Genomic DNA, 23698 nt, shown 5'->3' on the forward strand with positions numbered 1-23698 from the left:
GGACAGGTGGGGATGTTTGGTAGGAATATGGGATTAGTGTAGGATTAGTATAAATGGGTGGTTGATGTTCGGCACAGACTCGGTGGGCCGAAGGGCCTGTTTCAGTGCTGTATCTCTAATCTAATCTAATCTAATTGCAGTAGATGTGGCTGGGAGCGGCACTGGTGGAAAAATTGCCCAGTCCGGGAAGCTGAATGTTTCTGCTGCAAGAAAAATGGGCACTTTCAGCAGGTTTGTTACAGCAGAAAACAAATACTACAGACTGGAAAAGAGACAGAGGAAATAAAGGAGAGTCAAACAATTAATACTCCCTTCCCAGGAGAAATACAGGACAAAAATGAAGATCGCTAGGAAGCAGAAATTTTAGTGGGAGAAAATAAAACTACTTTTAAATTAGACACAGGAGCAGTGGTTTCTATCCTGTCTGATCAAACACCTTGGCTGAGGAAAGAAAGACTTAGACAAAGCAACAAAAAATAAACGGGCCAGGAGGAATTCAGTTGAAGGTTCAGGGACAAATACGGACTCCTTAACATACAGAAACAACATAATCCCAGAAACCCTATATATCATTAGGAACCTAGCCTGTTCACTCCATTGTAAAAAGAAGTGTGCCTCGCCTTCAAGCTGTTATGCAGGGTGGAAGAGATCAATGGACAGGAGAGACAGCTCAACGATTTTAGAGCAGAATTCCCCAAACTATTCGAGGGCGAAGGGAAATTAAAAATGGAGTACCATATTACCCTCAATAAAGAGGCAGACAGGTATATTTATTCACACCAAGAAAGGTCCCTCACCTGCTCCTAGAAAAGGTGAAGAAGGAAAATGATGCCATGCTAAACCAAGGAGTTATCTCCACAGTGGCAAAACCCACTAGGTGGTGCTCTTTTTTTTATTCATTCATGGGATGTGGACGTCGCTGGCCAGGCCAACATTTATTGCCTAATTGCCCTTGAGAAGGTGATGATGAGCTGCCTTCTTGAACTGCTGCAGACCGTGTGGGGCAGGTACACCCACAGTGCTGTTAGGAAGGGAGTTCCAGGATTTTGACACAGCGACAGTGAAGGAACAGCGATATAGTTCCAAGTCAGGATGGTGTGTGACTTGGAGGGGAACTTGCCGGTGGTGATGTTCCCATGCATTTGCTGCCCTTGTCCTTCTACTTGGTAGAGGTCGTGGGTTTGGAAGGTGCTGTCTAAGGAGCCTTGGTGCATTGCTGCAGTGCATCTTGTGGATGGTACACACTGCTGCCACTGTGCGTCAGTGGTGGAGGGAGTGAATGTTTGCAGATGGGGTACCAATCAAGCGGGCTGCTTTGTCCTGGATGGTGTCGAGCTTCTTGAGTGTTGTTGGAGCTGCACCCATCCAGGCAAGTGGAAAGTATTCCATCACACTCCTGCCTTGTGCCTTGTAGATGATGGACAGGCTTTGGGGAGTCAGGAGGTGAGTTACTCGCCGCAGGATTCCTCTCCTCTGACCTGCTCTTGTAGCCACGGTATTTATATGGCTACTCTAGTTCAGTTTCTGGTCAATGGTGGCCTCTAGGATGTTGATAGTGGGGGATTCAGCGATGTTAATGCCATTGAATGTCAAGGGGAGATGGTTAGATTCTCTCTTGTTGGAGATAGTCATTGCCTGGCACTTGTGTGGTGCTAATGTTACTTGCCACTTATCAGCCCAAGCCTGGACATTGTCCAGGTCTTGCTGCATTTCTACACTGACTGCTTCAGTATCTGAGGAGTCACGAATGGTGCTGAACATTGTGCAATCATCAGCAAACATCACCACTTCTGATCTTATGATTGAAGGAAGGTCATTGATGAAACAGCTGAAGATGGTTGGGTTTAGGACACTATCCTGAGGAACTCCTGCAGTGATATTCTGGAGCTCAGATGATTGACCTCCAACAATCACAACCATTGTCCTTTGCACTAGGTATGACTCCAACCAGCAGAGGGCTTTCCCCCTGATTCCCATTGACTCCAGTTTTGCTAGGGCTCCTTGATGCCATACTCGGTCAAATGCTGCCTTGATATCAAGGGCAGTCACTCTCACCTCACCTCTTGAGTTCAGCTCTTTTGTTTGAACCAAGGCTGTAATGAGGTGAGGAGTGAGTGGCCCTGGTGGAACCCAAACTGTGCGTCACTGAGCAGGTTATTGCTAAGCAAGTGGCACTTGATGGCACTGTTGATGACACCTTCCATCACTTTGCTGATGACTGAAAGTAGGCTGATGGGGCGGTAATTGGCCGGGTTGGACTTGTCCTGCTTTTTGTGTACAGGACATACCTGGGCAATTTTCCACATTGCAGGGTAAATGCCAGTGTTGTAGCTGTACTGGAACAGCTTGGCTAGGGGCGCGACAAGTTCTGGAACACAAGTCTTCAGTACTATTGCCGGAATATTGTCAGGGCCCATAGCCTTTGCAGTATCCAGTGCCTTCAGTCGTTTCTTGATATCACGCGGAGTGAATTGAATTGGCTGAAGTCTGGCATCTGTGATGCTGTCGGCTTCATGAAGAGGCCGAGATGGATCATCAACTCGGCACTTCTGTCTGAAAATTGTTGCAAATTAGCCTTATCTTTCTCACTGATGTGCTGGGCTCCCGCATCATTGAGGATGGGGATATTTGTGGAGCCACCTCCTCCAGTTAGTTGTTTAATTGTCCACCACCATTCACGTCTGGATGTGGCAGGACTACACAGCTTAGATCTGATCCGTTGGTTATGGGATCGCTTAGCTCTGTCTATCGCATGCTGCTTATGCAGTTCGGCATGCAGATAGTCCTGTGTTGTAGCTTTACCAGGTTGACACCTCATTTTGAGGTATGCCTGGTGCTGCTCCTGGCATGCCCTCCATGCACTCTTCATTGAACCAGGGTTGGTCTCCTGGCTTGATGGTAATGGTAGAGTGGGGGATATGCCAGGCCATGAGGTTACAGATTGTAGTTGAGTACAATTCTGCTGCTGCTGATGGCCCACAGCGCCTCATGGATGCCCAGTTATGCATTGCTAGATCTGTTTGAAATCTATCCCATTTAGCACGGTGGTAGTGCCACACAACACGATGGACGGTATCCTCAATGTGAAGGTGGGACTTCGTTTCCACAAGGACTGTGCGGTGGTCACTCCTGCCAATACAGTCATGGACAGATGCGTCTGCGACAGGCAGATTGGTGAGGAAAGAGGTCATGTATGTTTTCCCCTCTTGTTGGTTCCCTCACCACCTGCTGCATACCCAGTCTAGCAGATATGTCCTTTAGTACTTGGCCAGCTCCGTCAGTAGTGGTGCCACTGAGCCACTCTTGGTGATGGACATTGAAGGCCCCCACCCAGAGTACATTCTGTGCCCTCGCCACCCTCAATGCTGTTCAACATGGAGGAGTACTGACTCATCAGCTGAGGGAGGGCAGTAGGTGGTAATCAGCAGGAGGTTTCCTTGTCCATGTTTGATCTGATGCCTTGAGACTTCATGGGGTCCAGAGTCGATGTTGAGGACTCCCAGGGCAACTCCCTCCCTACTGTATACCTACTGCCGCCGCCTCTGGTGGGTATGTCCTGTCCTGCCGGTGGGACAGGACATACCCAGGGATGGTGATGGCAGTGTCTGGGACATTGTCTGTAAGGTATGATACCGTGAGTATGACTATGTCAGGCCGTTGCTTGACTAGTCTGTGGGACAGCTCTCCCAACTTTGGCATAAGCCCCCAGATGTTAATAAGGAGGACTTTGCAGGGTCGACAGGGCTGGGTTTGCCGTTGTCGTTTCCGGTGCCTAGGTCGATGCCGGGTGGTCCGTCCAGTTTCATTCCTTTTTATTGACTGCGTAGTGGTTAGATACAACTGAGTAGCTTGGTAGGCCATTTCAGAGGGCATGTAAGAGTCACATTGCTGTGGGTCTGGAGTCACATGTAGGCAGACCAGGTAAGGACAGCAGATTTCCTTCCCTAAAGGACATTAGTGAACCAGATGGGTTTTTACAACAATTGACAATGGTTTCTTTAGCTTTTTTAATTCCAGATTTATTAATTGAATTCAAATTCCACCTTCTGCTGTGGTGGGATTTGAACCCATGTCCCCAGAGCAATACCCTTTGTCTCTGGGTTGCTAGTCCAGTGACAATACCACTGCGCCACCGCCTCCCCCTCTGGCATGATCCCAGTAAGGAAACCAAACATATCTATTAGGATATGTGTGGACCTTACCCAACTCAATAAAGGGGTAGAGAGACAAATTCACCCGATGGCATCGGTTGACGGCAGCTTTGCCAAATTGGAAAAAAGCTTCATATTCGCAAAGTTGGATGTAAATAGCGGATTCTGGCAGTTACCTTTAGATGAGGAGTCTAAATTGTTAACCACTTTTATCACATCCTTCAGCAGATTCAACTTCAACAGATGTTCTGATTTATGGAGCAAACCAAGAAGAGCACGGCGTAAGGGTAAAAGTGGTATTACAGAAATTACAAGAGGCCAGGCACACCTTGAATGACAAGTGTGTATTCATACAGTCGACAGTGCAGTTACTTGGCTACATAATTGATGGATCTGGAATTACAATAGATCCAGAGAAGATGAAGTCAATAAAGGATTTCCCAGAGCCCAGGAATATAACAGATCTACAGCAATTTATGGGTATGGTTAACCAGGTAGGGAAACTTGTACCAAACCTAGTAACTATTAACGAGCCTCTACGACAACTGCTAAAGAACAGCAATGCCTGGTGCTGGGGACACGGCTAGAAAGATTCTTCTGAGAAGATCAAAGAAATGTTGACTTCACCAGAGGTTTTGGCACATTATGATCTGGAACGAGAGACCATTATTGCAATAATTGCATCATCAACAGGATTAGGTGCAGTCCTGTTCCATGTTCAAAAGGATGGATGACGTAGGCTCGTGTACTTTGCCTCTTGCGCACTATCAGAGACAGAATGAAGGTATGCAGTGATTGAAAAGGAAGCATTGGCAGCAACATGGGCGTGCAACATGGGCGTGCAAAATATTTTCGGACTACATACTGGCCATCAAGGTCAAGATCAAAACTGCCCACAAGCCACTAGTGACGTTACTTAATTCCAAGGAGTTAGCAAAATTCCCCCTAAGGTTACAGAGATTTTGACTATGACTTATGAGATATGACACAACAACTGAATATGTCCCAGGGAAGCATCGGGTGACAGCTGATGCATTATCGACAGCTTCAAGCGATCTAGCTGAAGTGGGTGATGTCTGATTCTTGGAGGAAGTGGAAGTCTTTGCTTTAGCTATAACTGAAGATTTGCCGGCAACTGCTCAAAGGTTACGCCAAATTAGAAACCTACAGAAAGAGAACGAAGTCTGCGAAAAAGTAAGACAGTTCTGCCAAAAAGATTGGCCAGAATATATGCCGAATAACCCAGTCCTAAGAAAGTATTATTTGCAACGAAGCCATCTTACTATTGTTGAAGACTTACTAGTCTACGACGAAAGACTAGTTATACCTAGGGCTTTAAGATTTAGGTGTCTTAGAGAAACTATACCAAGGGCACTTAGGAATCAGCAAGTGTCAAGCAAGAGCTAGGAACTCAGTATGATGGCCAGGCGTTTCCAAGGAGATTAAAATCATGATCTCCAATTGCATTACATGTGCTACTACCAGACAGAACTGCAGAGAGCCACTGATGTCGTCTTCGTTTCCGTCCAGGCCATGGGAGCACCTAGGGATGGACCTCTTTGAATATAGAGGGAAGATTTTCGGCATTGTCTTGGATTATTACTCTAGATGGGTTGAAGTCAAACCAATACATGGCCAGAGTTCTGAAGCCATAATAAAATCACTGAAAGAGATTTTCACCACGCATGGGATTCCAGACCTAGTGATCTATGATAATGGTCCACAATTTGTGAATGAGGCCTTTCAGCAGTTTGCAGAAACATATGGGTTTGCCCATGTTACGAGTTCACCGAGGTGCCCCCAGAGCAATGGAGAAACAGAGAGGTGTTTGCACCGTGAAAATGCTACTAAAAAAAATGAGGATTTTCAGCTAGCGCTGTTAAATTACTGATCAACACCACCACTGAATGGGCCGGCTCCATGTGAGTTGCTAATGAGTAGGAGGTACAGGACACAACTACCCACATTCCCAAGCACCCTTCAACCACGAGTCAATGCTGAGGATCAGGAAAGAGTAGGTGAGAGAGAAGAGAAAGAAAGGTCATCTAAAATGGAGAATCATGATAAGTGTTACAGAGCTACGACCTGGAGATTTGATTTGGATTAAAGACCAGGGTCTATATGAGGAAGTGATAGAGAAATCTCCATATCCTCGGTCATACATAGTCCAGCCAGACCAAGGATGGATAAGGAGAAATAGAAGATCTTTGGTACTGGCACATCCGAATAAAGAATTGATGAAAGATCAAGAGAATCAGTGACCAGAGAGAGCTGATGAACTAGTGACACAACCAACAACAGACAACCAAAATGACAGTGAAGACAGAGAACATGAGTCATCCGATAGTTCCACTAACACACAGGAAAGTGAGGAAGAAGAACTGAAAGACTTAATACCCCAAACAAGTGAAAGAAGAACACACTATGGCAGAGTCATGAGAACCCCACAGCATTACAGACCAGATGAATGAAGTCAGAGACTTGGGGGAGATGCAGTAGAATGTACATAAGCTGTTGCTCGGTAGATTATATATATTGACCTTAAGCATCATCACAGGATGTAATGTCACGAGTCTATAGCTCGTGCTACTCAGTGTTCATATAGATACCCTAGTAAGAAGACCACTGTAAATAAACCCCTGTTACTTTGACCCAGAGTCTACTTTCCTCATTCAATACTAATAGCACATTGACATGATAGTATAGAAAGCTGCTGGTGCCTGTGGAACTATACGGCAAAAGATGAGGAAAATGGAAAATTGGGGGAAGGAGGAGAGGACAAAAAGGGAAAGAGCAGAAATAGGGAAACAAATAGAGGACAAATTTAGAGGAGAGAAATTGGAGATCAAGAAGGAAGGGAGAATTAAGGGGTACGAGGAGAAACTGTTGGAGAGAAGAAAAATTGAATCATTAAGGGAAGAAATGGGGAAGGCTAGGAGCAGACAAAGGGGAATTGGGAAAAGGGGAGCAATTGCAGGAAGAGGAGATATGAAACATTACATAATAATGTAATTTATTGATTCCCACACTGAGCAAACTTGTTCATTTAATTATGCAATTTCCAAAAAGTACATTACATTAATTCGTTTTATAAGACTACTAAAATATGGAGAGTTTGTTTCAGTGCAATGTAAAATCATGGAAAATTAACAAATGGATGATTGTCCTACTGTGAAATGTGCAATGTCAGGGTCTAATTTTCAGAATGGTTCTTTTGTCTAGCTACATAGTGCATGGTTCTATGGAAGAGCTGGCATGTTTCAAAGCATTTCTTTATGAGTTATTAGCAGATAGATTAAAGGAAACAAGTAATTTGACTGTCTGAAAGAATGGACACTGACGTATGGTAAAAACCACATTCCTAAAATTAGCACAGGACTTCACAAGCACAGTACCGTGCATAATTTCTTAATGGGAATTGAAAACGTTCCTATAAAGTAATGTTTGTAATGGATATTCCAATGTGCTTCAGTGAGGAATAAAGAATCTAAAGCAGCTACCTGGCTTATCATGTTGATGCTCTCGTGGACTGCAACACATGCCAAAAAAATGACATTCACACCCAAGTTCTAATTCTGATGAGTTCCTGATTTTGGGCAGGCCATCAATTTGAGACACAAAGCAAAGGCATTGAGGGGAGAAGGGAGAACAACACAGGCGCACATCTCCTGGTAATTACTTTCTGGAGCAGGTCACTTGTCTTCTCTACTCTACCCAATGACTGGTGTCTAGCCTTAGAAACTAAAGCATTCCCTGATTATAATCAGTTCTCTATTTCCTATGCAGTACACAATAGGCAATTCATAGAAACATAGAAATTTTACAGCACAGGAGGTGGCAATTTGGCCCATCATGTCTGTGCTGGCCAAAAAAGAGCTATCCAGCCTAACCCAACTTTCCAGCTCTTGGTCCATAGCCCTGGCGATTCAAGTACATATCCAAGTATTTTTTAAATACAACAAGGTTTTCTGCCTTTACCGCCCTTTCAGACAGTGAGTTCCAGACTCTCACCTCCCTCTGACTGAAAAAATTCTCCTCAACTTCCCCCTAATCCATCTACTAACTACTTTAAATCTATGCCTCCTGGTTATTGACCTCACTGCTAAGGAAAACAAATCCTTCCTATCCACTCTACCTAAGCCCCTCATAATTTTATAGACTTCAATTAAATCTCCCCTCAGCCTCCTCTGTTACTTTATGACAAAGATTTAAGATTCACATTTTGAAACTCTGATTCCATATATGGAATATAGGTTTTTAAATCATTACAATTTGAGGTTGTATTTTAGATTAAATAAAACTGCATTAAGAAGTGCTGCACATTCAAATAGTTGTTCATTGATGTAGTTGACTGTGTTTCCTACTGTGGAAAGTCTAGAAAATATTTGAGAAATACTGTTACATTTAAATAAACAAAATGCCGTGGTGCAGAAGTGAACGTTCAACTTGAGATGGGCTTCTTTACTTTGTCCGCTCTGCATAAGGAGCTAAAAACTTGCTTCACTCACAGAAAAATAATCCAGCTCATTACGTTGCAATAATTCTCTGAAATACAGGAGTCCATGGGAGAAACTAATTCAAATATAAACAGTGTTATTTGTTCAAGCATGTGTTTGATTGGCATTTCATATTAAAATGAACAGCAGTTATTTAAATTCACAGAATCACAGAATTGTTACAGCGCAGAAGGAGGCCATTCGGCCCATCGTTTCTGCACCGGCTCTCCGAAAGAGCAATTCACTTAGTGCCATTTCCCCATCTTCTCCCCATAATCCTGAACATTCTTCCTTTTCATATAACAGTCTAATTCCCTTTTGAACCTGCTTCCACCACACTCTCAGGTAGCGGATTCTAAAGCCTGGCTCAGGTATAAAATTAAAGCCCGACCTGACCACAGCCAACCCAGAAAAGACCCGGGCCACGAGTCCTTCAATTATTTTTCATGCCCGACCCGATCCAAAAATATCAAACACCAACCCGAAAATGTCAAACATGTTATTAGTACAGAAAAAAATTGCGTCAAAACTAGATTAAAAAGAAAACAATACAAAACAAAACCCGAATACAGCCAACCCAAACCTGACCCGACCTGAGCCCGAATGCTGGACACTGAATATAGACCAGACCCGACCCGAACCCGACACATGTAGTTGGGTTTGGTTGGGTTCAGGTTGGGTAGCCAGGCTTTAGTGCATTCCAGACCTTAACCACTCTCTGCATGAAAAAGGTTTTCCTCACGTCGTTTTTGCTTCTCTTACCCATTACTTTAAATCTGTGTCCTCTCGTTCTCGGTCCTTTCACGAGTGGGAACAGTTTCTCTCTATCTACTCTGTCTAGACACTTCATGATTTTGAATACCTCTATCAAATCACCTCTCAGTCTTCTCTTCTTCAAGGAGAACAGTCCCAACTTCTCCAATCTATCTTCCTAACTGAAGTTCTTCATCCCTGGAACCATTCTCATGAATCTTTTCTGCACTCTCTCCAATGCCCTCATATCTTTATAAAGTGCAGCACCTAGAGCTGAATGCAATACTCCAGCTGAGGCCGAACTAGTGTCTTATATAAGTTCAACATAACTTCTTTACTGTTGTACTCTATGCCCCTATTAATAAAGCCCAGGACACTGTATGCTTTAATAACCACTCTCTCAACCTGTCCTGCCACCTTCAATGACTTATGCACATATACACCCAGGTTCCTCTGCCCCTGCACCCCCCTTGGAACTGTACCCTTTCTTTTATATTGTCTCTCCATTTCTTCCTACCAAAATAATTATTTCACATTTCTCTGCATTGAACTTCATCTGCCACCTATCTGCCCATTCCACCAACTGGTCATAGATAAAAGCCAAATACTGCAGATGCTGGAAATTTGAAATAAAAACAGAAATTGCTGGAAATGCTCAGCAGGCCAGGCAGCATCTGTGGAGAGAGAAGCAGAATTAACGTTTCAGGTCTGTGACCTTTCATCAGCAACTTGTCTATGTGTTTTTGCAGTTCTACACTATCCTCCTCACAGTTCACAATGTTTCCAAGTTTCGTATCACCTGCAGACTTTGAAATTGTGCCCTGTACACCAAGGTCCATGTCATTAATATATATCCTGGGGAACTCCACTACAGATAGGGCGGCACAGTGGCGCAGTGGTTAGCACCGCAGCCTCACAGCTCCAGGGACCCGGGTTCGATTCCTGGTACTGCCTGTGTGGAGTTTGCAAGTTCTCCCTGTGTCTGCGTGGGTTTTCTCCGGGTGCTCCAGTTTCCTCCCACAAGCCAAAAGACTTGCAGGTTGATAGGTAAATTGGCCATTATAAATTGTCACTAGTATAGGTAGGTGGTAGGGAAATATAGGAACAGGTGGGGATGTTTGGTAGGAATATAGGATTAGTGTAGGATTTGTATAAATGGGTGGTTGATGTTCGGCACAGACTCGGTGGGCCGAAGGGCCTGTTTCAGTGCTGTATCTCTAATCTAAACAAAAACCTTCCTCCAGCCTGAAAGACATCCATTAACCACGACTCTTTGTTTCCTTTCACTCAGCCAATTCCATATCCATGTTGCTATAACTTTGTTCACAAGTCTGTTGTGTGGCACTGCATCAAATGCCTTTTGAAAGTCTACGTACATCACATCAACTGCATTGCCCTTATCAATCCTCTCAGTCACCTCGTCAAAAAAATTCCAGCAAGTTAGTCAAACATGATTTTCCCTTAAGAAATCCATGCTGGTTTTCTTTAATTAACCCGCATTTGTCCATGTGACTATTAATTTTGTCCTGAATTATTCTTTCTAGAAGTTTCTCCAAAACTGAAGTTAAACTGACTAGCCTGTAGTTGCTGGGCTTACTTTGCACCCTTTTTTGAACAAGGGTTTAATGTTTTCAATTCACCAGTCCTCTGGCACCACCCCTGCGTCTAAGGAAGACTAGCTAAGATAACTATGATGGTTGGTGAGAAATATGACCACTGCTCCTCCTTGTACTAGAAAACAATAAATAGTTTGCAATTTCTATGATAAGGCGTGCTGTAATTCATTTTCACATTTCCCGATCCAATCTGGAGTCAGACAGGGCTGTCCTCTCTCCCCGGTCTTGTTTGTTTGCTGTATTGAACCCTTTGCTGAGTCTATTAGGAAGGATGCGAGCATAAGAGGGGTGACAATGCCAGGCAGCGGAGACACTCAGGTGAAAACCTCCCTGTACATGGATGACGTCGCCGTCTTCTGCTCGGATCCGCTGTCCGTGCGCAGACTGATGAGCATCTGTGACCAGTTCGAACTGGCTTCGGGAGCCAAAGTTAACCACGGCAAGAGTGGGGCCATGTTCTTTGGGAACTGGGCTGACCGATCCTTTGTCCCCTCCGCCGTCAGGTCAGATTACCTGAGGGTGCTGGGGATATGGTTCCGAAGGGCCGGGGCGTGCACCAAAACCTGGGATGAGCGAGTAGCCAAGGTACAACAAAAGTTGAGCATGTGGGGTCAGCGATCTCTCTCCATTGTGGGTAAGAACCTGGTCGTCAGGTGCGAGGCGCTCACTTTGTTGCTGTACCTGGCGCAGGTCTGGCCCATTCCCCACTAAAATGGACCGGGTCTGGAGGGACATGATGTTCAAATCTCTAGATAAGGGCGGGAAAAACGTACCCAACGTGGCCCTCATCCTGATGACCACCTTCGTGTGCGGCTGCATCAAGCTGTGTGTAGACCTCCAGTACGAAAACTCCAAGTGTCACTACGTGCTGAGGTTCTATCTGTCCCCGGTGTTGCGAAGGATGGGCCTGGTCACATTGCCGTGGAACGCTCCATGCAGTTGGACCGTGCCGTACCATCTATCCTTCGTGGAGCAGTTTCTGCGGGAAAACACCTTTGACCACCAATCCATCAGGCGGTGGTCTGCACGGAATGTCCTCAAGGCCCTACGGGAAAAGGAGACGGTGGATCCTGTCGGATGGTTCCCCGAGCAGACCGCCAAAATCATTTAGCGGAATGCCTCATCACCAGAACTTTCAAACAAGCACCAAGATGTAGCTTGGCTGGTGGTGAGAAGAGCCCTCCCCGTCAGGTCCTTCCTGCACGCCCGAAGTCTCGCCCCCTCCGCGCAATGCCCCCGCGGTGGCTGTGGTGGGGAAGAGACGGTTGCCCAGCTACTCCTGGAATGTGTCTTCGCAAAGCAAGTGTGGAAAGAGATGCAGTGGTTTTTGTCGAGGTTCATCCCAAGCAGCTCTGTAACACAGGAGTCTGTGCTCTATGGGCTGTTCCCAGGGACGCACACCGAGACAAACATCAACTGCTGCTGGAGGACTATCAATTCGGTGAAAGATGCCCTTTGGTCTGCCCGAAACCTGCTGGTCTTCTAGCGCAAAGAGTTGTCCACGACCGAATGTTGCAGACTGGCACATTCCAAGGTCCAGGACTACGTGCTGAGGGACGCACTAAAGCTTGGGGCAGCCACAGCAAAGGCTCAATGGGGAAAGACCACAGTGTAAGGTCCCCCCACCAAGCTGAACTGAGGGGCTGGATCCATGGAAAACCCCTCGAACTGTATCGGGCAAATTTTGGGTGCTGTAAATGTAAAAATGTATATGGCATGACAATGAAATGGAAGGGTTGTGAGTCAACTCATGATTGTATTGAAGGAAACTGATCACCTTTGCACTGTTTGTATTTTTTGACTTGATGCTGTTTTAAACTGTTTGGGAATGTAATTTTTACAGATTTTTATGAATAAAGTATATTTTGGAAATATAAAAAAAAATTCATTTTCATATGCAGTATTAATTAATCACAGCATGCCTTAGCATAGAAATTGCAAGCTATTTATTGTTTTCTAGTAGAAGGAGGAGCAGTGGTCATATTTCTCACCAACCATCACAGTTTTCTAGCTGATCTAATTCCTTTTGAAGACTTGGAAGACAAACTCAATAACTATCAGGACCTGTGAATTTAAATAACTATCAAACCTTTCATAATTTTAAAAACCTCTATTAGATCACCCCTCAGCCTTCTTTTTTCAAGAGAAAAGAGATGCAGCCTGTTCAACCTTTCCTGATATATACACCCACGCATTTCTGGTATCATCCTTGTCAGTCTTCTCTGCGCCCTCTCCAGTGCCAGTATATTTTTTTTATAATATGGCGACCAGAACTGCACAGAGTACTCTAACTGATGAGGGTAATGTGGTTGACGTGGTGTACATGGACTTCCACGAGGCATTTGATAAAGTGCCACATAACAGACTTGCCAGCAAAGTTGAAAACCATGGAATAAAAGGGACAGTGCTCGCATGGAAAAGAAGTTGACTGAGAGGAAAGAGAGAGTAGTTTTGAATGGTTACTTTTCAGACTGGAGGAATGTTTACTGTGGGGTTCCCCAGGGGTCAGTACCAAGACAACTGCTTTTCTTGATATATTTGAATATATATGTATTCTTAACATAGAAACATCGAAAAATAGGAGGAGTAGGCCATTTGGCCCTTCGAATCTGCTCCGCCATTCATTACGATTATGGCTGATCCTCCAACTCAGTAACCTGTTCCCGCTTTCGCCCAATACCCTTCGATCCCTTTAAACACAAGAGCTATATCTAACTCCTTCTTGAAAACATACAATGTTTTGGCCTCACCTGCTTTCTGTGGTAGCGAATTCCACAGGCTCACCACTCTCTGGGTGAAGAAATTTCTCCTCATCTCAGTCCTGAAAGGTTTACCCAGTATCCTTAGACTATGACCCCTGGTTCTGGACTCCTCCACCATCGGAATATCCTTCCTGCATCTACCCTGTCAAGTCCTGTTAGAATTTTATAGGTTTCTATGAGATCCCCCTCACTCTTCTGAACTCCAGTGAATATAATCCTAACCGATTCAATCTCTCCTCATACATCAGTCCCGCCATCCCAGGAATCAGTCTGGTAAACCTTCGCTGCACTGTCTCTATAGCAAGAGCATCCTTCCTCAGTTAAGGAGACCAAAACTGCACATAATATTCCAGGTGTGGCCTCACCAAGGCCATTTTCCCCACTACCGACGTCAGGCTGACTGGTCTATAATTCCCTGCTTTCTCTCTACCTCCCTTTAGTGGGGTTACATTAGCTACCCTCCAATCTGTAGGAACTGTTCCAGAGTATATAGAATCTTGGAAGATGACCACCAATGCATTCACTATTTCTCGGGCCACTTCCTTAAGTACTCTGGGACGCATACCATCAGGCCCTGGGGATTTATCGGCCTTCAATCCCATCAATTTCCCCAACGCCATTTCTCGACTAATACTGATTTCCTTCAGTTCCACTCTCTCACTAAGCCCTGTGTTCCCCAACATTTCTGGTATGATATTTGTGTCCTCCTTTGTGAAGACAGAACAAAAGTATGCATTTAGTTGGTCAGCCATTTCTTTATTCCCCATAATAAATTCCCCTGTTTCTGACTGTAAGGGACCTACATTTGTCTTCACCAATCTTTTTCGCTTCACATACCTATAGAAACTTTTACAATCAGTTTTGATATTCCCTGCAAGCTTACTCTCGTACTCTATTTTCCCCTTCTTAATCAATCCCTTGGTCCTCCTTTGCTGAATTCTAAACTGCTCCCAATCCTCAGGTCTGTTGTTTTTTCTGGCGAATTTATATGCCTCTTCCTTGGATCTAATGCTAACTCTAATTTCCCTTGTAAGCCATGGTTTGGCCACCTTTCCAGTTTTACTTTTGCACCAGACAGGGATAAACAATTGTTGCAGTTCATCCATGCACTCTTTAAATGTCTGCCATTGTCTATATACAACCCCCACTAACGTTTTTTGCCCCTTAGTGTTTCTCAGCTCTACCCATACAGATTCCACATCGTCAGAGCTAATATCTTTCCTCGCTATTGCGTTAATTTCCTCTTTAACCAACAATGCAACTCCACCACCTTTTGCTTTTTGTCTGTCCTTCCTAAATACTGAATATCCCTGGATGTTCATTTCCCATCCCTGGTCACCTTGCAGCCATGTCTCCATAACCCCGACTATATGATACCCGTTTACATCTATTCTTGATAATGACCCAGACTTGGGTGTACAGGGCACAATTTCAAAATTTGCAGATGGCACAATACTTAAAAGTATTGTTAACTGTGAGGAAGATAGTGATAGACTTCAAGGGGTCATAGACAGGCTGATGAAATGGGCGGACATATAGCAGATTAAATTTAATGCAGAGAAGTGTGAAGCGATACATTTTGGTAGGAGGAATGAAGAAAGGCAATATAAAATAAATGGTGTAATTCTAAAGGGGGTGTAGGAACAGAGAGACAGAGTGGGTATATGTGCAAACTCATTGAAGGTGGCAGGGCTGAATAAGGAAGTGGTTAAAAAGGCATACGGGATCCTGGGCTTTATAAATAGAGGCACAGAGTACGAAAGCAAGGAAGTTCTGATGAGCCTTTGTAAAACTCTGGTTTGGCCTCAACTGGAGTATCGTGTCCAATTCTGGATACCACACTTTAGGAAGGATGTGAGGCCATAGAGAGGGTGCAGAAAAGGTTTGCAAGAATGGTTCCAGGGATGAGGGACTTCTGTTATGTGGATAGATTGGAGAAACTAGGGTTGTTCCCCTTAGAGAAGAATAGGTTGCAAGGAGATTTGATAGATGTGTTCAAAATCATGAGAGGTCGAGACAGAATAGATGGAGAGAATCTGTTCCCATTGATGGAAGGGTCGAGAACCAGAGGACACCAATATAAGGTGAATGGCAAAAGAACCAACAGCAACATGAGGAAAAAATTTTTTACGAAGTGAGTTGTTAGAATCTGGAATGCACTGCCTGAGCATGTGGTGGAGCCAGATAGCATCATGGCTTTCAAAAAAGAGAAAAAAATTGCAGGGCTATGGGAAAAAGGCAGGGGAGTAAAACTAGCTGAGTTACTCTTGCAGGGAGCTGACATAGACACAATGGGCCTAATTGCCTTCTGTAACCATCCTATGATACTTTGACTATTATTATTTAACAGATTTGTTTGACAACTAAATCGTAAAACAAGTTTGTGTAAATGTTATTCTACTACCTTTCAAAGACAACAACAATTCCATGAAGGCTCAATGTAGAACTGATAGCTAAGATAATCTGGAAATGGGATCTCGGTTTGTCTCCTAGGAACACTATGGGCTGAATTTTATTCTCCCGTCACCGGGAGTGGCAGTGGGCGAATAAAATGGCAGCCTGCATATGCAGGCCGTGCACCGCCATTGCCCCGCAATCTACCGCATGGCAGCTCAAGAAAATACGTCGGCCGGGTCGCCCGCCCACCCCAATCACATGGTGGGAGGTGGGCTCTGTGATGCCAGCAAACCTGTGCGCACGTGCTGGTGCCATTTTTAAAGGGCAGCCAGACCTGCCGCTAAGTTTAAATATTTAAAACCATAAACCACGCCCCCCCCCCCCAGTACACCACAATAAAAAACAAAATCGCCTCTTCCCTCCCAATAACACTTACAGATAATAGTTGCCCTCTCCCCCCCACCAAAAGACTTACATGCAAAACTTGAACTTCCCCCCCCAACCAACCAAACTGTTCAAAGTGCAGAGGTCACTCCTTCGCGCCCTCCCCTACACTATTAATGCACATTTGAGCCCGAAACCACTCCCCACCCCCCCACCCACCAACTACACTGAAAATCCTAAGTACCCCTCCTTTCCAACCTCGGTGGTGCCAGCTTTCCCTGGACGGGAAAGTAAAAGTGCTTGAGTGCCGGCCACCACTCAGAAGATCTCAGATCTCAGACAGGTAAGATCACTGACAATTTTATTTAAATCTATTCGTTTTCTTAATTTACATATTCAAAGTCAGATCCCATCGCCCAACAGAGGGTGGGGAGCGCCGTGGAGCCTCGCCACCGCCGGAAAGATCGGGCCTGGCACTCACGGCGTCGAGCCGCTGCCGGTTCAATATTCCAGCCCCCCACCACCACCACCACGGATGCTGGCATTAGGACCTCAACAAATTCCAGCCCTATGAATTTTACTTAGATATCAGGGCAAGTGGAAACATTGTCTGGATCTGGAAAGTTAGGGCTCAATGGTAATGGTACAAAATGTCAAAGCTAAAAATATCTAGAGAAAAATGAAAGAAAAAATGGTAAAAAAAAGTAAATATAGGACTGTATGTTGCAATAGGAATAATGGTGAGGCTAACAGCACTCACCATTATAAGGGGGTAAATCAGACAGCAACTTCTGGTGTCCACACATGTGCAGTTAAACATGGAAATCTGGAAGTTGCTGTCAGAGATATCCCACTCCTCCAGAGGGTGCGCTGTTGCAATTTTTGCCAATAGACACAGCACTGAAATGAATGCAATGGCGTGAATGTGGTTTACTTGCCCACGAGTTCCCCATTAAAGACAGCAGAAAAAGTTAGGGCTGGTGCCTTCTGGAGTAAGTCAGTTTTTAATAGTGTGATAATTGATCATTATTACCGTACGATCTCTCTGGCCTTTAAAAATTAATTTTAAAATGTGAAGCCTCATTCCCTCAGAAGATAATTAGTGTTGGAGATTTTAAAAAGCACTCATTATAATATTATAACTCAACACTAATTCTAAGACTGTTGAGCACAGTTTTCAGTTTCCTCTATTAATATCTTCCCTCTTTACCCCTTCCCATGCTGCGGTATGATGCTATGCGCAGTAATGGGTCATGAGGCCTTCGAACAAACTAACCATTTTTTCATTTGTGAACACAGACCATAAGTGTCAGTGGTCTATTCAAGATGGGGTTATCACAGCTGATTTCAGTATTATCCTGCCATGTCTGATCACTTGATGATATAGTAGAAACCAAGCTGTATTTTTCTCCACCATAACCCAGGAAACCTGTGGTCTGTTATAGTATTCTTCTTCCCTTTGTCCAATGGAAATTCTTGTGTACAATGCTTTAGATGGTACCTCCCAGAGGATGCAGGAGATTCCAGTTTAGATTTATGCCGTGCTAGCTGTGTCCCACAAGAAATATGCACAAGATTGAAGAGCTCATCTGCTTCAGTCTTTCCCATGAAGTCAGTAAACCTTTCTTCATTACAGTCAGTTGCAAGGGACTGCATGGATTTGGTAGCTGATTTTCCCACCATGCAGCCTGAACTCATGTTTCTAATGGAGTTTGAGCCTAAACCCCCAGATAGGTTTTGCAACAGAACCTCCAATATGCAGTTTAATACGGAGAAATGTTGCCGACATATCTTTGCTGTGAATGTTAATTTTATGCCACTACTACAAGTTATCCCTTAATAGTGAGCTGCAGCCCTTTAATAACTGTTGCTTCACAGGATTTTATGGCCCCAACCTATAGGCGATGCTCTCTGGCCAAATTTTTCATATGCCAATAACCAATTCAAATTACCTCATAAAAGTTAACATAACCTTTCCTAAGCTGGCAGCAACGGCCAGCACAATCCAAAGTTTGCTCGTCTTGCAAAATCAATGCTTAGGTCTTCATGGTTCAGTTGGTAAACTCACTGAATTATACCTTTTATAATACAAGTAGTTGGTAGATTAAATAACTTTGAACAAATAACTTTTCAGTTTGAATGTAGCACCAGACGGCTGTAGTGATAGAAATGTTTATATAACAATTACTTTGCCATGGCTTGTTGGCGAAGAGGTAAAGATTCAATGATAAAGTTTGCAGATAAATCAAATATGAAGTTTGTAAGCGAGACTCTGGGTGATATTATTCCTGCCGATTAAATCAAAGATGCACTGTAGGAATAGAAAGTCTCTTTGATGATGCTGTGGGTCATGCAATATCGTCAAAGGAGAAAGTCAAAGGCCTCTTGCTAAGTGCAATAAATAAGTCAATACTAGATGGAAACAAATTTCTACAAAATAATCTCTATTCAATTTTAGGAGAAGTTAGACACAATAATTTGTAGAAGCTAGGGCAGCATGTTCAAGCAGAACTTAAAGATTTGTCTTCTGCTTTCTTTTAGTGTCAGCCTTGGCTCAGTGATAGCACGCTTGCCTCTGAGTAACAAGGTTGGAGATCAAGGCCAACTCCAGTCACTTGACTACATAATCTAGACTTACACTTCAGTGCAGTAATGAGTTGCCATCTTTTGGCTAAGATGGCAAAAGAATCAAAGGCAAGATGAGATTTTGTTTTTTAAGCAGAGAATTGTTATGATCTGGAATGCACTACTTGAAAAGGTGGTAGAATCAGATTCAATAATAACATTCAAAAGAGAATTGGATAAATACTTGAAGGGGAAATATTTGCAGGGCGATGGGGAAAGGGCGAGGGAATGCAACTAATTGGATAAATCTTTCAAGGAGCCTGCAGAGGTGCGATTGATAAATGGCCTCCTTCTGTACTGCATCATTCTACCATTATATGATAATAAACCAAAGCCCCATCTGTCCTTGCAGGTGAACAAGAAAGATTCATGGCACTATTCGAAGATGAACAGTGTTCTGGCAAACACTTATTGCTCATGATGCTTCGCTAAAACAGATTGCATAGTCATTTATCTCTTTGCTGTTTATGGGACTTTATTGTGTGCAAATTGGTTGCTGTCTGCGCTTACAATTCTAACAGTGACTTCGTGTCAAAAGTACTTCACTGGCCTGAGGTCCTAAAAGGCATTATATAAATGCAGGTTTTTTCTTTTAGACAACAAAAGCAGCAAACGAAAATTACTTTAAACGTACAATATTAAGATCAAGTTTCAACATTATTTGAAAACCTCAATTTCAAAAAGACATAAAATGTAAACTATTTCTCAGTACAAGTAATTAAAAAAAAACTCCTAGCAGTGCATCTGTTTGGGGAAAAATTGTAAGCAACTAGTTAAGAACAGAACATAAAAAGTCAAGAATAAGGAAAAAGTGTTTCTGCTCTTCCAGTTCACACTTTCAATAATTCAACTCACTCAGCCTAGTATCCAACTACATTTTGAAGGTCCCTAATATATTTGATTCCACAACATTGCCCGTTCGATCATTCCAAAGATCTTGCACTCTTTGAGTAAAGACATTTTAAAGGCTTGTCCTCTTGTTCTATTGGCTTAACAGATCTTAAAGTAAAATTCTTTCCACCATCCATGTCAACTCAGAGACAGTTGTTATAATCAGTACATCCTAACAACATTTACTTATGACATGCTTTATACATGATGATTAATGACTCTGAATGCATCAATAAACAAATATGAATTGTTTCATAAAAACATGACACCGCTTTTATTTGTTTCATTTTCTATTAAGAGGAAACTCCAACAGCGACCAAGCAAATGTATTTGCGAGAAAAGTGGGTAAGTTTTTGTGTAGTTTTTTAAAAATTGCATAGCACAAAGAAATTGCACAGCATTTTGACAGCTCTCTGCAGCAATGAATAGATGTGACAAAGCTTATTTGCATGCCAAATTTCCTTTCACTGGGAGCTTTGTTGAAGGATAATTATATCCACAGGATTCCAAGGAGCTTTTTTGGTGAATGTAAGTTTTTAAAAAAGTATCAAACTCTGATTTTTGCTCCAAATAGTTTTCTTCTCATTTCCTTCATCTCAATGGTGAAGTACTTTGGGTGGGCAGAGTGGCGGCAGAGATGGGAAAGGGTAAATGACAACCCAGCCCTTTACTAATGTTGCAATGACTGGTGGAAGGTGAAATTTCCTTTCCCACTTCAGGAAAGCATCAATCTCTGTTTAGTACTTCTCCAGAAGCAATCCAGTTGAGATCAGGAAATTTAGATTTTTTAGTTCTAACATTTCCTTCTATGTATTCCAGCTGAATCTTAATTCACATCTGTGTGTGCTTTAGAAAGTGCAAGCAAGATATTCAAACATTGTGATACGTCCTGTTCTCAGACATTTTTACATAAATACACAGGAAAATGTTGGCCTTGCACCAACTGAGGATGTGGTTTGAAGACAAGCTTGTGAGAACTTGTTTTTGACAGCTGCTAAACTAAATGAAAGGTCAAAAGCTCAGTTTTATATGTGTTACAAGCAACTTTAAGCTACTAATTTAGTTCTCACCAAAAGACAGTCAAACCACTGGAACCAGCTTTATAAGAAAATGTGTTGCACTTTGGATTTTTTTTTTAAAAACAAGTTTGTGCCAAACAACAATTCATCTTAAACAGAAAGATTAGGGGAGAGACAACACATTCTTACCAATTCAATTAGGAAGTAGAACAAAGCTTTGTTACCAAATAGGTTAAGGTGAGCGGTGCAGAACCTCCAGTTGGACCTGCTGTAAAGGCTCCACTTCAAACTCCATCTGGTCTAGGCTAGCAACAACTGACATTAGATGGAACTAATGATTCAGCTTTGAGCTCACTTCCGTAGTCAATCTATCCCCTCCCCCATGCTTTAATTTGATTCATCAGCACGTTTTAAAGTGCTGACGTTCTGCCTCTTTCTGCTCACCCAACATCAAAGTAATTCCCGACTGGTTACTTTAGTACTTGGTCTTACAGTTGGCAGGCACTCAGCTCAATAGTGCTGTTCAAAATTAGATTTTGAATTTATGTGCCGGTGGAGTGAAGTGGAACTAAACAACATCCTCTGTTTTTTTCCCCAAAAATATACTTTATTCATAAAAATCCATTAAAAAAAAGTACAAAACAGTTCCAAGTTGACATTCCAGAAAGTGCAAAAGAAATCAGTTTCCTTCAATACAGAATGTGAGTTGCCTCACAACCCTTCCATTCCATTTTGCATGCAACGTACGTATTCATTACACAACGAAACCATATTTTGATGTATACAGCCCGAGGGGTTTTACACAGGTTCCAGCCCCTCGATTCACTATGGTGGGAGGACCTTATACTGTGGCCTTTCCCCATTGAGCCTTTGCAGCGTCTGTCCCAAGCTTTAGTGTGGTCCCTCAACACGTAGTCCTGGACATTGGAATGTGCCAGTCTGCAACATTTGGTCGTAGACAATTCTTTACACTGGAAGACTACCAAGTTGGGGCAGACCAAAGAGCGTCTTTCACCAAATTGATGGTCCTCCAGCAGCAGTTGATGTCCATCTTAGTATACGTCCCTGGGAACAGACCGTAGAGCACAGACTCCTGAGTTACCAAGCTGCTCGGGATGAACCTCGACAAAAACCATTGCATCTCTTTCCACACTTGCTTTGCAAAGGCACATTTCAGAAGGAGGTGGGCAACAGCCTCTTCTCCACCACAGCCACCTCGAGGGCAGCGTGCGGAGATGGTGAGATTCCGGGCGTGCACCAGCCAAGCTACGTCTTGGTGCTTGTTTGAAAATTCTGGTGATGAGGCATTCTGTCAAATGACTTTGGTAGTCTGCTTGAGGAACCACTCGACAGGATCCACCATCGCCTTTTCCCGTAGGGCCTTGAGGACATTCCATGCAGACCACTGCCTGACGGATTGGTGGTCAAAGGTGTTTTTCTGCACAAACTTTTCCATGAAGGATAGGTGGTACAGCATGGTCCAACTGGATGGAGCGTTCTGTGGCAATGTGGCCAGACCCATCATTCAGGACAGATAGAACCTCAGCATGTAGTGACGCTTGGTGTTTGCGTACTGGGGTTCTACGCACAGCTTGATGCAGCTGCACACAAAGGTGGCCACCAGGATGAGGGCGACGTTGGGTACGTTTTTTCCCCCTTTATCTACAGGTTTGAACATTGGGTCCCTCTGGATACGGTCCATTTTGGATCTCCAGATAAAGTGGAAAATGGCTCGGGTGACCGTCTTGGTGCAGGAGTGGGGTATGGGCCAGACCTGTTCCACGTACAATAACAATGTGAGTTCCTTTCACTTGATGACCAGGTTCTTACCCACAATGAAGAGAGAACGCTGCTTCCATATGCTCAGTTTATAGTTTATCATGGTTACTCGCTCCTTCCAGGTTTTGGCGCACGCCCTGGCCCCTCCGAACCAAATCCTCAGCACCTTCAGGTAGTCTGACCTGACTGTGAAGGGGACAAAAGATTGGTCAGCCCAATTCCCAAAGAACAATGCCTCGCTCCCGAAGCCAGTTCGAACTGGTCGCAGATGCTCATCAGCCTGCGCAATGACAGTGGATCAGAGCAGAAGATGGCGACGTCGGCCATATACAGGGAGGCTTTGACCTGAGTGCCTCCGCTGCCTGGGATTGTCACCCCTCTTATGCCCGCATCTTTCCTAATGGACTCAGCAAAAGGTTTGATACAGCAAACAAACAGGAGAGGGGAGAAAGGACAGCCCTGTTTGACTCCAGATTTGATTGGGAAACTTTCTGATTCCCACCCATTGATTGAGACTGCGCTACTGATGTTTGTGTGGAACAGTTGGATCCAATTGTGCATCCCCTCCCCAAACCCCATTTTGGAGAAAACGTCCATCATGTATGTGTGCGATATCCCGTCAAAAGCCTTCTCCTGGTCCAAGCTGATGAGGAAGGTGTCCACCCTCCTGTCCTGTACATAGGCAACCATATCCCTGAGTAGTGCGAGGCTATCAGAGATCTTCCTGCCGGATACAGTACAGGTCTGGTCAGGGCGAATCACCAACTCTAGAGCAGACTTGACTTGACTGGTGATGACTTTGGACAGAACCTTGCAGTCTACGTT

General features: G+C 43.8%; 1 protein-coding gene across 5 annotated transcripts in view; it reads right to left on the reverse strand.

Annotated features, from left to right (window-relative positions):
• LOC137347714 (rab GTPase-activating protein 1) overlaps positions 1-21423 on the reverse strand; it is a 225995-nt gene extending 204572 nt beyond the window's left edge. For 3 of the 5 annotated variants that reach the window (XM_068012542.1, XM_068012535.1, XM_068012536.1), the window contains exon 1: positions 21284-21423. The gene's annotated coding sequence lies outside the window, so the exon portion shown is untranslated. The remainder of the gene's footprint in view (positions 1-21283) is intronic. The other 2 variants (XM_068012540.1, XM_068012541.1) reach the window with 2 other exon arrangements.
• Between the last annotated feature and the right edge of the window lie 2275 nt (positions 21424-23698).

Source organism: Heterodontus francisci, chromosome 32, assembly GCF_036365525.1.
Source record: "Heterodontus francisci isolate sHetFra1 chromosome 32, sHetFra1.hap1, whole genome shotgun sequence".
Taxonomy (NCBI): domain Eukaryota; kingdom Metazoa; phylum Chordata; class Chondrichthyes; order Heterodontiformes; family Heterodontidae; genus Heterodontus; species Heterodontus francisci.